Here is a 16,945-nt window from a genome sequence, read left to right on the forward strand (position 1 = left end):
GAAGGCATCAAGATCAGCGCAAGCTTGGAGGGCCGAATGGCCTGTTCCTGTGCTGTACTGTTCTTTGTTCTTTGATGGACAATAAATGCTGACCTTGCCAGCAACACCCACATCCCACGAATGAATAAAAAAATTGTGGGGACTTTAATATTCACATAGACGGCACCAAATTGGCAGGGAAGTGGAGTTGAAGTGGAAGATGAGCCATGACCGTATTGAATGGCGGAGCAGCTCGACAGGCCGTATGGTCTGCTCCTGCTCCTATTTCTGAATTCTTATGTAAAGTGGAAATAGTTCGAGTACAGTTGAGGTACATTCCCACAAGAGGGAAAAGTAGGGCAAACAAAGCCAGAGCTCCCTAGATTACGAAAGAGATAGGGAGTAAGATGAAGCAGAAAAGGGTGCATATGACAGATGCCAGGTTGATAATACCAGCGAGAACCAGGCTGAATATAGAAAATTCAGAGGGGACGTGAAAAAGTAATGAGAAGCACACAAAGTAAAAGAGACTGGCAGCCAACAAAGGGAATTTGATAGTGCCACATAGCAGGCATGTCAGCAAAGTTGACGCCCATGGAATAAAAGGGACAGTGGCAGCATGGATAGGAAGTTGGCTGAGTGACGAGAGAGAGTAGTGGTGAACGGTTGATTTTCCCAACTGGAGTTATATAGTACGGTGCCCAAGGGGTTACTATTAGGACCACTGCTTTTCTTACTATATGTTAATGACCTAGACTTGGGTGTATCGGGCACAGTTTCAAAATTTGCAGTGACACAAAGCTTGGCAATATTGCGAACTTTGAAGAGAATAGCGATAGACTTCAAGAGGCCATAGACAGCCTGGTAGAATGGGCAGACACGTAGCAGATGAAATTTAATGCAGAGAAATGTGAAGTGGTACAGCTTGGTTGGAAGATCGAGGAAAGACAATATAAAAAAAGGATACAATTCTAAAGAGGGTTCAGGAGCAGAGGAGCCTAGGGACCTATGTGCACAAATTGTTGGAGGTGGAAGGACAGATCAAAAAAGCCGTTAATAAGGCATCCGGGATTCTGGGCTTTATAAATAGAGGCACAGAGTACAAAAGCAAGGAAGTTATGCTGAACCTTAGTAACACTGGTTCGGTTTCATCTGGAGTATTATGGCCAATTCTGCACACCTAACTTTAGGAAGAATGTGAAGGCATTGGAGAGGGTGCAGAAAAGATTTACGAGAATAGTTCCAGGGATGAAAGCCTTCTAAAGCAAGGATAGATTGACAAAGTTGGAGTTCTTCGCTTTAGAGGAAAGACTGAGCAGAGATTCAACAGAGGCATTTAAAATCATGAGGGTTCTGGACAGAGTAGATAGGGAGAAACTGTTCCCCATTGGCGGGAGGGTCGAGAATCTGAGGACACCGATTTTAGGTGATTTCAGAAGAAGCAGTGGTAGTATAAGGGAAAACATTTTTTTATGCGAGTGGTTAGGATCTGGAATGCAATGCCTGAGAGTGTGGTGGAGGCAGATTCAATCGTGGCTATTAAGATGCAATTGGACAATTATCTGGAGAGAAAAATTTTGCAGGGCAATGGGGAAAAGGCAGGGGAATGGGACTAGCTGAGTAGTTCTTAAGAGTGCCAGACAGGAGAAATTATAATAGGAAAGAAGGAAATGGCAGAGACATTGAACAAATACTTTGTATCTGTCTTCACAGTGGAAGACACAAAAAAAATCCAGAAATAATGGGAAACCAAGGGTCTGGCAAGAATAAGAAACTTTTAAGAAATTAGCATTTGTAGAGAAATAGGACTGGAGAAATTTATGGGACCAGAAGCTGACAAATCCCCTGGATGTGATGGCCTGCATCCTAGGGTCCTAAAACAGGTGGCTACAGTGATACTGGATGCATTGGTTTTGATCTTCAGAATTCCTTAGATTTCAGAACAGTCCCCACATGCTGGAAGTTAGAAAACGCAACCCTACTGTTCAAGAAAAGAAAGAGAGAAAACAGAAAACTACAGGCCGGAAATCCTGATATCAGTAGTAGGGAAATTGATAGAATCTATTAGGAACGTGATAACAGGGCATTTAGAAAACTGTAATTTGATTGGGCAGTCACCACATATGAAAGGGAAATTGTGTTTGACAAATCTGTTGTAATTAGCAGCATGGTTGAGGGGGAAAACCAGTGGATGTAGTGTATTTGGATTTTCAAAAAGCATTCAATAAGATGTCGCATATTAGGGCAATATATTAGCACGGATTGAGGATTGGCTAACAAACAGAAACAAAGCAGGAATAAACAGGTCATTTTCAGGTTGGCAGGCTGTTAATAGTGGGGTTCTACAAGGAGCAGCCCTGGGCTGAGGTCTCAGCTATTTACAATCTATATTATTGAAACAAAGATCTGTAGGAAAGTAAGCTGTAAAAAGGACATAAGGAGGCTACAAAGGGATAGGTTAAGTGAGGGGGAAATGTCATTGCAGTGAAACTAAATACTTTGCCACAGTTCATTGAAGAGTGTGGTTCTGAGACTGAAAAGGTACAAGAGTAGGAGGTGGAGCAATTAAAGATAACTACAGATAAGGAGGTGGTGCTCAAAGATATATTGTACCCCAATGGCATGCAACCTAGAACATTCAGGGAGGTCAGAGGAAATAGAGTTTCTGACCATAATCACCAAAAGGTCCTTGGATATGGAAACTGACCTGAGAGAACTGAAGGGTTGCCAATATTCAAGAAGAGTGGAATGGATAAATTAAGTGACAATAGACCAGTCAATGCATCATCACTAACAAGTTTTGAAATCATTATTCACTTTGAAAGACGTGTTAATTAAGGACGACCAGCACTAATTTGTAAAAGGAAAGCTATGTCTGAAACGTGAGCGTTCTTAGAGGAAATATACTTTAAATAGTAAAACTTTTAAAGAGCATAGAATGCTATGTTATTGTGTTGTATGAAAGGAGAGAAGGTTAGCACTCCCCTTGATAAGGATGGAAGAGGTCCTAGTGGCGTTACAACACACAAATGGTTAAGGCATTGCCATCTACTTAGTGGCATCTAACCAGGTTTTGTGGGCGGCACAGTGGTTAGCACCGCAGCCTCACAGTTCCAGCGACCCGGGTTCGGTTCTGAGTACTGCCTGTGTGGAGTTGGCAAGTTCTCCCTGTGACCGCGTGAGTTTCCGCCGAGTGCTCCGGTTTCCTCCCACAGCCAAAGACTTGCAGGTTGATCGGTAAATTGGCCATTGTAAATTGCCCCTAGTGTAGGTAGGTGGTAGGAGAATTGAGGGAAGGTGGGGATGTGGCCGGGAATATGGGATTAATGTAGGATTAGTATAAATGGGTGGTTGATGGTCAACACAGACTCGGTAGGCCGAAGGGCCTGTTTAAGAGGCCTGATACAGATATGTAAAATTATGATGTATAAGCTAAGCAGGGAAAATATATTTTCATTGGTTGGTGAGTCAGTAACTAGAAAACAGATTTATTTCATTTATTTTCATTGCCATTTGGCCCAGTCCACCAAAACTCTGCCCCCCACCCCCCCGCCCCCCCAATCCCCCCATTACAGCAACATTTTTTCTTCAATGATTTCTGGGTTCTCATCTCCATTTTATTTTATTTGTTCATGGGATGTGGGCGTCGCTGAATAGGCCAGCATTTATTGCCCATTCCTAATTGCCCTCGAGAAGGTGGTGGTGAGCTGTCTTCTTAAACCACTGCAGTCCTTGGGGTGTAGGTGCACCCACAGTGCTGTTAGGGAGTGAGTTCCAGGATTTTGACACAGCGACAGTGAAGGAATGGCAATAGTTCTAGGTCAGGATGGTGTGGGGCTTGGAGGGGAACTTGCAGGTGGTGGTATTCCCATGCATCTGATGCCATTCTCCTTGTAGGTGGTAGAGGTCACAGCTTTGGAAGGTGCTGTCAAAGGAGCCATGGTGAGTTGCTGCAGTGCATTTTATAGATGGTACACACTGCTGCCGCTGTGCATCAGTAGTGGAGGGAATGAATGTAGAAGGCGGTGGATGGGGTGCCAATCAAGCTGGCTGCTTTGCCCTGGATGGTGTCGAGCTTCTTGAGAATTGTTGGAACTGCACCCATCCAGGCAAGTGGAGAGTATTCCATCACACTCCTGACTTGTGCCTTGTAGACGGTGGACAGGCACTGGGAAGTCAGGAGGTGAGTTACCCGCCACAGAATTCCCAGCCTGTGACCTGCTCTTGTAGCCACAATATTTATGTGGCTGCTCCAGTTCGGTCAAAGGTAACCCCCGGGATGTTGATAGTGGGGGATTCAGCTATCATAATGCCACTGAACATCAAGGGGAGATTATTAGATTCTCTCGTTTGAAATGGTCATTGCCTGGCACTTGTGTGGCGCCAATGTTACTTGCCACTTATCAGCCCAAGCCTGGATGTTGTCCAGGTCTTACTGAAGCAGCCCGTGACCAGATGCAGCATCTGAGTTGCGAATGGTGAACATTGTGCCATCATCAGCGAACATCCCCACTTCTGATTTCTGACCTTATGATGGAGGGAAGGCCATTGATGAAGCAGCTGAAGGTGGTTGGGCCTAGGACACTACCCTGAGGTAAAGGCCTGCTACTCGACCTGAACATGACGACATGTGTCGGTTTCAGGTCGGGTCGGGTCAGGTCGCTCTACCGGGTCCCGTTTTAGGGCTTGGGTTGGGCAGGGTCAGACACACACGGTACGTATTGCTCTGCTGGGAAGTTGAGTTTAGTAAGTGTCAAAAGTTGAAAAGCCTACCTGAGCTGTGAGTCCGGGACGTCATGGAGGGAAACAGTCTGTGCAATGAGCGAGTGAGCGTCTGTATGACGTCATCACGCTCATGCTGCAGCTTCCTGCAGATTCGGAATCACAAGGCAGGTAAAGTAAACATTCCAGTGGTCGGGTCGTGTTGGACGCAGGATAAAAATAAAATGGAGGGACTCGGGCTTGGTTGGGCTCAGGTCCGATGTGGTACTTTCGGGTTCGGGTCATTTTTTTTCCTGACTGGAGCAGGACTTTACCCTGAGGAGCACCTGCAGTGATGTCCTGGGACTGAGATGATTGTCCTCCAACAACCACAACCATCTTCCTTTGTGCCAGGTATGATTCCAACCAGCAGAGAGTTTTTCCTGATTTCCACTGACTCCAGTTTTGCTAGGGCTCCTTGATGCCATACTCGGTCAAATGCTGCCTTGATGTCAAGGGCAGTCACTCGCACCTCACCGCTGGAGTTCATGTCTTGTTTGGACAAAGGTTGTAATGAGGTCAGGAGCTGAGTGGCCCTGGTGGAACCCAAACTGAGTGTAAATGAGCAGGTTATTTTACCTGGAAGTTTATTTCCTCTTTTGTGTGAAGAACTTCCTGACTAGAATGTGCAATTACCCAACCTGCAGTGAATACATTCTTGAACAATAATATATCTGCTACTGGTGAAATCTTGCACAGAATGAGAAGCCTTTTTGCGCTTGTTCCTTATGGATGGAAGATAGCATCCAATTGACTAGTTCAGATTAAGCACAAACAACAGGACAGAAGTTTCAGCAATTTCCAAACAGCAAAACAACTTGATTGTGCAACCCCCATCCCTGGAAGCTGTACAGCAGGAACACTGATCATGATAATGTAGCTGAAAGTGTAATTCAGTCTTCTGTTAATTTCAAGTAAATGTTTTTGCGCTAAGCAGTTTTGAATTAACAAAATATTGCAAACATACTAGACAGAGCCTAGCTACCAATGTAAATATTTCTTGGCTAGTTACATCTGCATTTTCCCACGAGGCTGAATAGATAACCAAAAATTATTACAGTTTTATAATGGCCATCATGAAGAGCTATTTGTCATGACAGTGATCTTTACTTCAACTTCCCCATGACACTGAACAGCAATTCAGCAGCTTCACTGTTCCACTTTCAGCACACAAAGCTTTGTAGACAGAACATTCCAGTAGCACCTTGGATTCAGCAGACAACTTATCAGAAAATCGCAGGTGCTTTGCCCACGATTTTCTACTTATTAACATTAATGGGAGGAAAACACCACGCAAGGCACCCACAATTTTCTGGTAAGCCTTCCACTACATCTGAATCTCTATGGTAGAGGGCCTCAGAAAATTGCAGCCTGCGAAATAAACTGGTGTATTTACACAATAGGTTTGTAAGTGCAGTGGAATCATGAAACGTTTTTGTTAAGGGATTCCCCTTCTTTCTTTCCTCTGGCTAGTGTTGCTCGCTACCCCATTCACAACCCAAAGCCACAATTCCCACATCTGGAAGGAAAACAGGTCATGCGAGAGTAGTCCAGTAGATACTCACCATTCAAATCCCTTAGTTCCTGTTGGTTCAGAACAGCTGTTAAAAATGGGATGAGATGCTGGAAATACTCATCAGATCTGGCAGCATCTGTGTAGAGAGAAACAGTGTTAACATTGGAAACGTTAACTCTGTTTCTCTCCACGCAGATGCTGCCAGACCTGATGAGTATTCCGGCACTTTCTGTTTTTATTTTAGAGTTCCAGCATCCACAGTATTTTGCTCTTGCATTAAAATTGGGAACTCAATTATAAAACAACGATCACTGTAATTAAAAGCTACAACTTTCCCACATGAGCTTGTGCACCCAGTCGTTTATTCTCAAAATATCTTGATGCTACTCCACCCAGAGATGGAATATTAGAATCAATTCTGAGACAGGATAAATCGCCACTTAGAAAGGCACAGATTAATCAGGGATAGTCAGCATGAATTTGTTAAGGGAAGGTCATGTCTTACTAACTTGATTTGAGTTTTTTGAGTAAGTAACAAGGAGGATCGATGAGGGTAGTGCAGTGGATGTGGTCTACATGGATTTTAGTAAGGCATTTGACAAGATCCTACATGGCAGACTGGTCAGTAAAATGAAAGCCCATGGGAGACAGGGAAATGTGGCAGGTTGGTTCCAACATTGGCTCAGTGACAGGAAACAAAGGGCAGTAGTCAACGGATGTTTATGCGAATGGAAAGCGGTTTCCAGTGGCATTCCACAGGGCTCAGTGTTAAGTCCCTTGCTGTTTGTGATATATGTTAATGATTTGGACTTAAATGTGGGAGGCACGATCGGAAAATTTGCTGATGACACAAAAATTGGCAGTGTAGTTGATAGTGAAGAGGATAGCTGTAGACTCCAGAATGATATCAATGGTTTGGTTGAGTGGGCAGAAAAGTGGCAAATGGAATTCAATCCAGATAAGTGTGAGGTAATGCATTTGGGGAGGGCAAACAAAGCGAGGGACTACACAATAAAGGGGAGGATATTGAGAGGGGTGGAAGAAGTGAGAGACCTTGGAGTGCATGTCCACAGGTCCTGAAGGTGGCAGGACAGGTACAGAGAGTGGTGAAGAAGGTATATGGAATGCTTTCCTTTATTGGCCGAGGTATAGAATACAAATTCAGGGATGTTATGCTGGAACTGTATAAAACGCTGGCTAGGCCACAGTTAGGGAACTGCGTACACTTCTGGTCACCACATTACAGGAAGTACATAATTGCTCTGGAAAGAGTACAGAGGAGTTTTACAAGAATGTTGCCAGAGCTTGAAAGTTGCAGTTATGAGGAAAGATTGGATAGGCTACGGTTGTTTTCCTTAGAACAGAGGAGGCGGAGGGGTGACTTAATTGAGGTGTACAAAATTATGAGGCGCCTAGATAGAGTAGATAGGAAGGACCCGTTTCCTCTAGCAGAGAAGTCAATTACCAGGGAGCACAGATATAAGGTGATTGGTAGAAGGAATAGAGGGGACTTTTCGTCTTGCACCCATCAGGACATTCCGCAAGAATAACCAATGTAAGGAAAAACCTTTTCACCCAGAGGGGGTGGGTGTCTGGAATTCACTGCCAGGAACAGTGGTAGAGGCAGAAACCCTGAACTAATTTAAAAGGTACCTGGACATGCACCTGAAGTGCTGTAACCTGCGAGGCTATGGACCAGGTTCTCGAAGGTGAGATTAGATTGGGTGGCTAGTTTTTTCAGCCGGCACGGTCATGATGGGCTGAATGGCCTCCTTCTGTGCCATACTTTTTCTAAGGTTCTACTTGTCGAAAGCCATTGTCTTCAATATAGTACAGCCAACCAAGAATAAATGTCCCCAAATGAAGGTAAAACAAAATGCTAGCCAAGCTTGAGATTTGAACTCAAGTCCTGTTAGGAAAGATTATTAAGGGACATGGAACCAAAGTGGGTAAATGGAGTTAAGATACAGATCAGCCATGATCTAACTGATGGCAGAGGCTCATGGATCTGAATGGCCAATTCACGTTCTATGTTCCTTTGGCAGGCAGTGCAAATTCTGGCTGCTACAGATATCAGGGCAATATACTAATTACTAAATTGAGAATTGCTGAAAATAGAGACATGTTGTCGAAGCTTTTTGTCTTGCACTCATCAGGACAATCCGCAAGAATAACCAATGTAAGGGAAAACAACAACTTAGACTGTATAAGTGTGCTGATTGGTTGGCAAGTGAATTCTGATTGGTAGAGGCGTTGCCATGGAGAACGCACCAGTTTACGGTGACTGACAGTTAACTGCCAAGCTTGTTTGAAATTTAAACCAGGCAGCTTGTCTGATTCCTCAGGGCAATGCCTGACCAATGAACCAGTGAATGGCTGTCACTTATTTTGTTTAGCTAAAACAGGCGCAATGCACGTACATGTTCTTTCTGTCTGCAAACAGGGCCCTATGCATTAATATATGTAGCTTCCAGCACGTGCAAGTGCGCCACACTGCGAGCCCTACTGACAATCCTAAATTGGTTGTCAGCGTAATTCTTAGCACAGAGGATTATTTAACACATGTTGTCCAATCGTGGAATCACATCCTAATGTTGGACACTATGTTTTGAGTTTTGTAAGCACGGGCTGGTTTGGTACGACCTGTATCTTGCCCGTTGCAAACAGTAGAAGAGACATGCTGTTTGATACAATCTGCCAGTCTTTGGGACGTACAGCCTATACACCTAGCATCACACTGGCATTGAAATTCATATATCAGATTACTCATTTGTGTGATAGGCAAGATGTCTTTTTGGCAGCATCCTGTTCGTGGCGAACACCGCATGTGTTGCTACTGCACAGTAGCAACATGAAACAGCTAGCTTAACTGTTGCTCAAATCTTTTGAATACATTACCCTTCCAAGGTAATCTGAGGTAGACTGGGCACTTTTCAGGTCCGAAAATGATGGCCTTGGGCCCATTCATAAGTTTGCACGATATACAGCAAGAAATGATCTGATCAGGGTAGCCATTGTCGCGCAGGATGCCCTATTTCAGCATCAAGCTTGCAGGGTGAGCAAATGGCTCAGGCCCTATTTATGAGGTTGCCAATAAGGCCAACCTCATAGCGTTACTAAATTTGAGAAGACAAAAAGGAATAAATGTCTAGCACCTTCTACATTCATGTTAGTAAATTTTCTATACATGCTTCCACTACCCTGCAGTGAATGTCCATCACAAAGATATACTTTTTTCAGATGGGGTGGGGAGGTAACCTAGGAGAGAAAATAAATTTGCGCAGCAGTGTATTTTCAGGGACCAACAAATAAAATATATATATTATATATATATAAAAACAGAAATTGCTGGAAATACACAGCAAGCCAGGCAGTATCTATGGAGAAACATCATTAACATTTCAGGCTGGTGACCCTCATTCAGAACTGGAAAATTTTACAGATGCAACAGGTTTTAAGCAAGGACAGAGGCAGAGAAACTGGGGGAGGACAGGAAAGAACAAAGAAAGGGGAACAATGGAAGGCAGGAGTGATTAAATGAGCAGCAAAATCAATACTAGCAGTGGCAGTTTGAAAAAATGGGAGTTGTGGTTATGATCTGAAATTGTTGAACTCAATATTGAGCCGGAAGGTTGTAAAGTGCCTAATTAAAGGATGGGGTGCAGTACCTTTAGCTTTGCTGGAACAGTGTAGGGGGCTGAAGTCGGAGGCAGAGAATTAAAACAACAGGCAACCAGAAGCGCAGGTTTGTGTGAGTACTGAACAGAGGTGTTCAGCAAAGTGATCACCCAATATGTGTTTGATCTCTCCAAAGGAGACTGCATCGTGAGCAGTGAATACAGCATACTAAATGAAAAGTACGTTAATTGCTGTCTCACATGGAAGGATTGTGGGACACCGGACAGAGGGAAGAGAGATGGCGAACGGTCAAGTGTTGTATCTACTGCACTTGCGTGGGAAGACGAGCAGGTGTTGGGGGGTAATGCAAGAGTTGACCAGGGTGTCGTATAGGGAACATACCCTTCAGCATGCTGAAAGGTAAAGGGAGGGGAAGATGGGTTTGGTGGTGGTAAAAATGACAGAGGATGATCTATTAAATGTGGAGGTTGGTGGGGTGAACAGTGAGGACAAGGGGAATGCTATTGTGGTTCTGGGAGGGAGGTGAAGGGGTGCTAGCACTTGCAAGAAATGGGACAGATACGGTCGAGGGCTGGGACAACCATGTGGAGGGAAATAGCAGACATATCAGAAGCACTGGTGTGGAAGGTGACATCATCAGAGCAGACGATCAGGGGGCAGGGAGCTGAACATCTCCAGAGGAGAAATAGAATAGCATGGTGGCGGTATGGTGTCACAGTCCCATCAAGAGATGGAACACAAGTTTGATGTCCCACTCCAATGCATTGCCAGATTGAAATATTACTATAGGGAGATGCCAGGCAACTGTCTATGGGACAAGAGTCATTAGAAAGCTTTTCTGAGCCCTCCTAGTAGCTACCTAAAAAGCAGCAATGAGAGTGCTTAGAAGCACATCCCTCACCCACCCAATGATAGGCAATGGCATCATAGAATTACAACAACTTGTAACTATATAGCGCCTTAAACATAATAAAATGTCCCAGGGCACTTCACAGGGGTATCATAAAACAAAATATGACATCGAGCCACATGTGGAGATATTAGGGCAGATGACAAAAGCTTAGTCAGAGGTAGGTTTGAAGGAGTATGTTAAAAGGAGGAAAGCAAGGTGGAGACGTTTAGGGAGGGAATTCCAGAGCTTAGGGCCCAGGCAGCTGAAGCAATTAAAACCCGAAATGCTCAAGAATCCAGAATTAGAGGAGCACAGATATCTCAGGGGATTATGGACTAGAGGAGACTGAAGAGAAAGGTGACGCCATGGAGGGATTTGAGAAAGAGAGAGAATTTTAAAATAGAGGCATTGCTTAACCAGGAACCAACATAGGTCAGCAAGCACAGGGGTGATGGCCAAAGGCTTGCTCAAAGAGTTTTAAGAAGTGCCTTAAAAGAAGAAAAAGAGGCAGAGAGTGATAGGTCAAGGAGGGAATTTCAGAGCTTAGCGCCCAGGTAGCTGAAGGTCCAACCACCAATGGTGGAGCAATAAAAATCGGGGGCTCAAGAGGCCAGATTTAGTATCTTGAAGATTTGTGGGGCTGGAGGAGATTATAGATTCAAAGAAACAACTGCTCTTTTCAGAGAAAATTTATATGGTGTAAAAACCGCAATATTGTCTTACTCAACTTTATCGCTCTCACCATGAAAACTTCAAACAGCTTTTAAGGATGTGAATTTTAAAATCAAGACATTGCTTGACTGGGGGCCAATGCAGGTCAACATGTGCAGGGGTGATGAATTAACATGACTTGGTGCAAATAAGGACATGGGCAGAGTTTTGGATGACCTCAAGTTCACAGAGGGTAGAATGTGGGAGACATTTGGGATAGTCAAGCCTAGAGGTAACAAAGGCATAAAACTAAATTATATTTACCACAACTTATATTTACACAACACCTTTAACATAATAAAACGTTCCAAGGTGTTTCACAGGAGTGTTACAAACAAAGTATGATACCAAGCCGCAGGAAGTGATCAGTGAGAAAGGATCTTGGCTTGGAATATCATGAAGTAGAATCAGAATGGGTGGAGATTAGGAATAGCAAAAGTCAGAAAACGCTGGTGGGAATAGTTTATAGGCCCCCTAACAGTAGTTATACCATTGGATAGATTAAACAAGAAATTATTGGCACATATAACAAAGGCAATGTAATATTTGTAGGTGACTTTGATTTTCACACAGACTGGACCAATCAACCTGGCAAAGGTGGTCTGGAAGAGGAGTTTATGGAATATTCCAGGAAACGGTCATGAAAGCAATACGTTGTGGAACCAACTGGGGATAAAGCTATTTTAGATCTAGTATTGTGTAATGTGGCAAGCTTAATTAGTAATCTCATAGTAAAAGGGAAATAGTGATCATAATACATTTGACTTCCATATTAAGCATGCAAGCGACATACTCCAATCACAAACAAGAATCTTAGCCTTCAACAAAGCCAATTACATAGGTATGAGGGAAGGGCTGGCTAATGTTTATTTATCTATTTTTTACTTAGTTAGAGATACAGCACTGAAACAGGCCCTTCGGCCCACCGAGTCTGTGCCGACCATCAACGACCATTTATACTAATCCTACATTAATCCCATTACCCTCTCACATCCCCACCTTCCCTCAATTCCCCTACCACCTACCTATACTAGGGGCAATTTATAATGGCCAATTTACCAATCAACCTGCAAGTCTTTGGCTGTGGGAGGAAACCGGAACACCCGGTGAAAACCCACGCGGTCACAGGGAGAACTTGCAAACTCCGCACAGGCAGTACCCAGAATTGAACCCGGGTCGCTGGAGCTGTGAGGCTGCGGTGCTAACCACTGCGCCACTGTTGATTGGGTAAATTGACTATAAGGTTATGGCAGTAAACACACAGTGGGAAACATTTAAAGAAACAATTCAAAATTTTCAACATATTCCATCGAGAAACAAAATCTCAGCAAGAAAGATCCAATGTGGCTTACTAAGGAGGTTAAGTGTAGTATTAGATTAAAAGAGGAGTCTTAACATTACAAATAACAGTAGCAGGCCTGAGGATTTGGAGTATTGTAGAAACCAGCAAAGGGCCACCAAAAAGTTTATAAGTGAATGCGAGTAAACAAGCCAGGAATATAAAAACATATTACAAGTATATAAAAAGGAAGAGAGTATCTAAAGTTAACATTGGTCCCTTAGAAGCAGAGACAGGAAAAAATATCATGGGGAAAATAAGGAAATAGCAGAGACACTGAACAAGTATTTTGTGGCTGTCTTCACAGTAGAAGGCACAAGTTATATACCAGAAAGAGGGTGACCGAGGGGCTAAAAAAATGAGGAAGTTAAGGTAATTAATACCGGCAGAGGAAAAGGTACTGGAGAAGCTCGAGTTACTAGAATCTAATAAACCTCCAGGACCTGATGGTTCTAAAAGAGATAGCTGCAGAGATAGCGGATGCGCTGGTTATGATTTTCCAAAATTTCCTAGATTCTGGAATGGTCCCAGTAGATTGGAAGTTAGCAAATATAACACCTCTATTCAAGGAGAGAGAGAAAACAGGGTAATACAGGCCAGTTAGCCTGACATCAGTCGTTAGGAAAGTGCTGGAATCTTAAGGAAGTCTTATTGAAAATCATAGTATGATCAGATAAAGTCAACATTGTTTTATGAAAGGGAAATCGTGTTTGACAAATTTATTAGAGTTTTTTGAGGATGTAACTAATAGGGTAGATAAATGGAAACCAGCAGATGTAGTATACCTGGATATCCAAAACACTTTTTTTTTTAATTTAAATGCAGCGAATGGTTAGGATCTAGAATGCACTGCCCGAGAGTGCGGTGGAGGCAGATTCAATCGAGGCCTTCAAAAGAGAATTGGATAATTATCTGGAGAAAAAATTTGCAGGGCTCCAGGGAAAAGGCAGGGAAGTGAGACTAGGTGAGTTGCTCTTGGAGATCAACACAGAATTGGCAGGCTAAATGGCCATTTCTGTGCAGTAACCATATTATGATTGTAACTTTGATTAAGAGCTGTTTCGGTACTATGGCAGGGGCAGAAACCTGATTGAAGGAATTCAAACATGGAGTTATAGCAAAGATGGGAACGGATTTGGAAGGTGACAACATGTTCACGGACTTTGGAGAGGAAAGGGAGGTTGGAGATGGAACAGTAGTTTGCAAGGGCAGTGGGGTTAAGCTTTTGTTTTTGAGGAGAGGGGAGATGATGGCAGATTTAAAAGCAAAAAGGGACAACACTTGATGAGAGAACTGTTAACAATATCAGCCAACATGGGGACCAGGAGGGGAAGTTGGGCAATCAGCAGTTTAATGGGAATAGGATCGAGGGAACAGGAGGCGGATCTCATGGATAAGATTAGCTCAGAGAGGGCATGAGGGGAGATAGGAGAGAAACTACAGAAAGATGCCAATTCAGGGCTAGGGCAGGGGCAGAAGCCTTATAGGAAATGAGGGTTTCAGCAGCAGATGAGCCAAAGCAGGGCAGAGTCAGGTGTGGAAATAGGATGTCTTAGTGATGGCACAGATGCGTGGTTGGAAGCTTATCGCGGGGTCAAATATGACAACAATTTTGCGAACTGTCCAGTTGAGCCTCAAGCAGCCAGGGAGAGGGGTGGAAATCAGTGGCTAGAAAGCAGAATTTATGATGGGGGTAAAAGACAATTGCTTCAGTCTTGCCAATATTTAATTAGAGGGAATTCCCGCTCATCCTGTACTGGATGTCAGACAAGCAGTCTAACAATTTAAAGAAAAGCAGAAGGGTCAAAAGAGGCGGTGAACAACAATGTTAGGGCCTGATTTGTGACTTGTACTCCCTTTAAATACTTCCCTTCCATTTGTTAAAGTTAAAATTTACCCTAAAGATCAATCACACCACCTAACATCTTGTGATCTTGGCAAAAGGGTGGTTTCTATATTTAGACTTGCGCACCAAATGAACCAAAATCAGTACTCTTACAAATTCCATAATTGGAGCAACATTCTCGAGTTTAATAACTACACACTAACTGGAGATCCACTGGGATGCCACCAAAATCTCCTGGCTCTTTCAAAAGGAAGAACAAAATGCCATGCTGTCAGACTAATCAACACAGACTAAAACAATGGTGAATTTAGATATAAATTAACCAACACTGACCTCTGGTGTAGACCACTTCCAAACTTTCTCCAATTCAAGCAACATCCATAAACTCCAACATTATTTGTCGATCAATCACGTTTCTAAGCCCATGTGCCTGCTTTTATGTAACAAGCTTCCTATGAGACACCCAAGAGTTCACTATTTTTTTTTAATCCGTCCACAATGGGATTAACCACTCACTGCATTCCTTACACAATTTGATAAACAGAATCTTTGGATGAGAGTTTTGAATATACCTTTATACTGAAACATTGTATGTGGGTGGCACAAATTTCCAGTATAACTACCCAATTCAGATCTTCAGCCAAAAAAACCAATGGAACCATTCCCCAGCAAAAAAAAATCTGAATTATCATTTAAGATTAACACAATGAGAAAGCAGATAAGCTAGTGTTTTCACATCATGGAGGTTCCACATACTTTGTTAAATGCTATGGCCATGTAATATCCAACGAGCACTTAAAACAAAGTTCCTATACAATTCTAATGAAAGGTCATGGACCTGAAATGTTAATTCTGCTGCACTCTCTACAGATGCTGTCAGACCTGCTGAGTATTTCAAGCATTTTCTGTTTTAATGCAGATTTCCACTATCTGCAGTATTTTACCTCTACAATGTCTACTTTATAGATCAATCAAACTGGCAAATCTCAAGCAGTGCAATTCCAAGTTTACATTTTGAAAATAGATAAGGAAAGACAACTTCCAAATTCACTACACTAATCTCCTTCCTTCTACAATCTACATGGTTTAAAAACCCAGGTTTGTGGTTACCTGATTACATTTTACCAGATACAGCACAAGGATGCCATGCATATGATCATGCATGTGCCGGCTCTTCGAAACAGCTATCCAATTCGACCCATTACTCCCTGCTATCCCCACTCCCGCCCTTTCCACGTTGCCCTGGAAATTTTTCTCCTTCAAGAATTTACCCAAGTCCCTTTTCTCTTGTTATTGCATCTGCTTCCACCACCCTTTCAGGCAGTCCAGTCCAGATCATAACTCTCTGCATAAAAAATTTCTCATCTTGCCTCTGATTCTTTTGACAATTACCTTGAACCTGTGTCTGCTGGTTCTGACCATTCTGCCAATGGATACAGCTTCTCCTTATTTATTCTATCAAAACCATTCAGGATTTTGAACACCACTTTCAGATCTCTTCTCAACCTCCTCCACTCTGAGAACAACCTCAGCTGCTTTAGTCTTTCCACGAGGTGAAATCTCATCCACGGTAACATTTTAGTAAATTTCCTCTGCATTCTCTCCAAAGCCTTAATATCCTTCTTAAATTGTCACGCCCAGATGTGAACACAATATTCCAGCTGGGGCCTAAGCAGTAATTTATAAAGGTTTAGCATAACATCCTTGCTTTTCTATTCTATGCCACTATTTATAAAGCCATATACTTTTTATTTAAAAAAAATCAGCCTTTGCAACTTTCCCTGTCGCCTTCAAAGATTTATGCACATACAGCCCCCCAAGTTCTGTTCCTACACCCCCGTTAAATTTATACAATGAAATTTATATTGCCTCTCCTCATTGCTCTTACCAAAAAGCATCACTTCATACTACTCTGCATTAAATTTCATCCATGTGTCTAACCCATTTCACCAGTCTGTCTTGATCCTCCTGAAGTCTGTTACTATCCTCCTCACTGTTTATTCCATTTTCAAACTTTGAAATTATGCCCTATAAACCCAAGTCCGGGTCATTGATATATACCAACCCCGAGGGGCACCACTGTATACTTCACTCCAGTCTGAAAACAACTGATCATCGCTACTCTCTACTTTGTCTCTTAGCCAATTTCGTATCCATGCTGCCACTAATCCCGTGTGCTTCATGACCAGCACATTCAGCACAGGCAGGGTTGGAACCGGAGCCTTTCCTCCTTTGTGGGCTCTCTACCACAGCGTCTAAGAC

The 16,945-nt window shown here is 43.0% G+C and overlaps 1 protein-coding gene and 1 non-coding gene across 5 annotated transcripts in view; one reads left to right on the forward strand and one right to left on the reverse strand.

Annotated features, from left to right (window-relative positions):
- The window catches only part of ube2kb (ubiquitin-conjugating enzyme E2Kb (UBC1 homolog, yeast)), an 89,395-nt gene that overhangs the window by 57,964 nt on the left and 14,486 nt on the right, over positions 1 to 16,945 (reverse strand). The window lies entirely within an intron of this gene.
- On the forward strand, positions 2,931 to 3,056 carry LOC137377725 (U6atac minor spliceosomal RNA). The gene has a single exon (XR_010976473.1). It is a non-coding gene; the product is annotated as a U6atac minor spliceosomal RNA (small nuclear RNA).

Source organism: Heterodontus francisci, chromosome 1 (genome assembly GCF_036365525.1).
Source record: "Heterodontus francisci isolate sHetFra1 chromosome 1, sHetFra1.hap1, whole genome shotgun sequence".
In the NCBI taxonomy this organism is placed as follows: Eukaryota; Metazoa; Chordata; class Chondrichthyes; order Heterodontiformes; family Heterodontidae; genus Heterodontus; species Heterodontus francisci.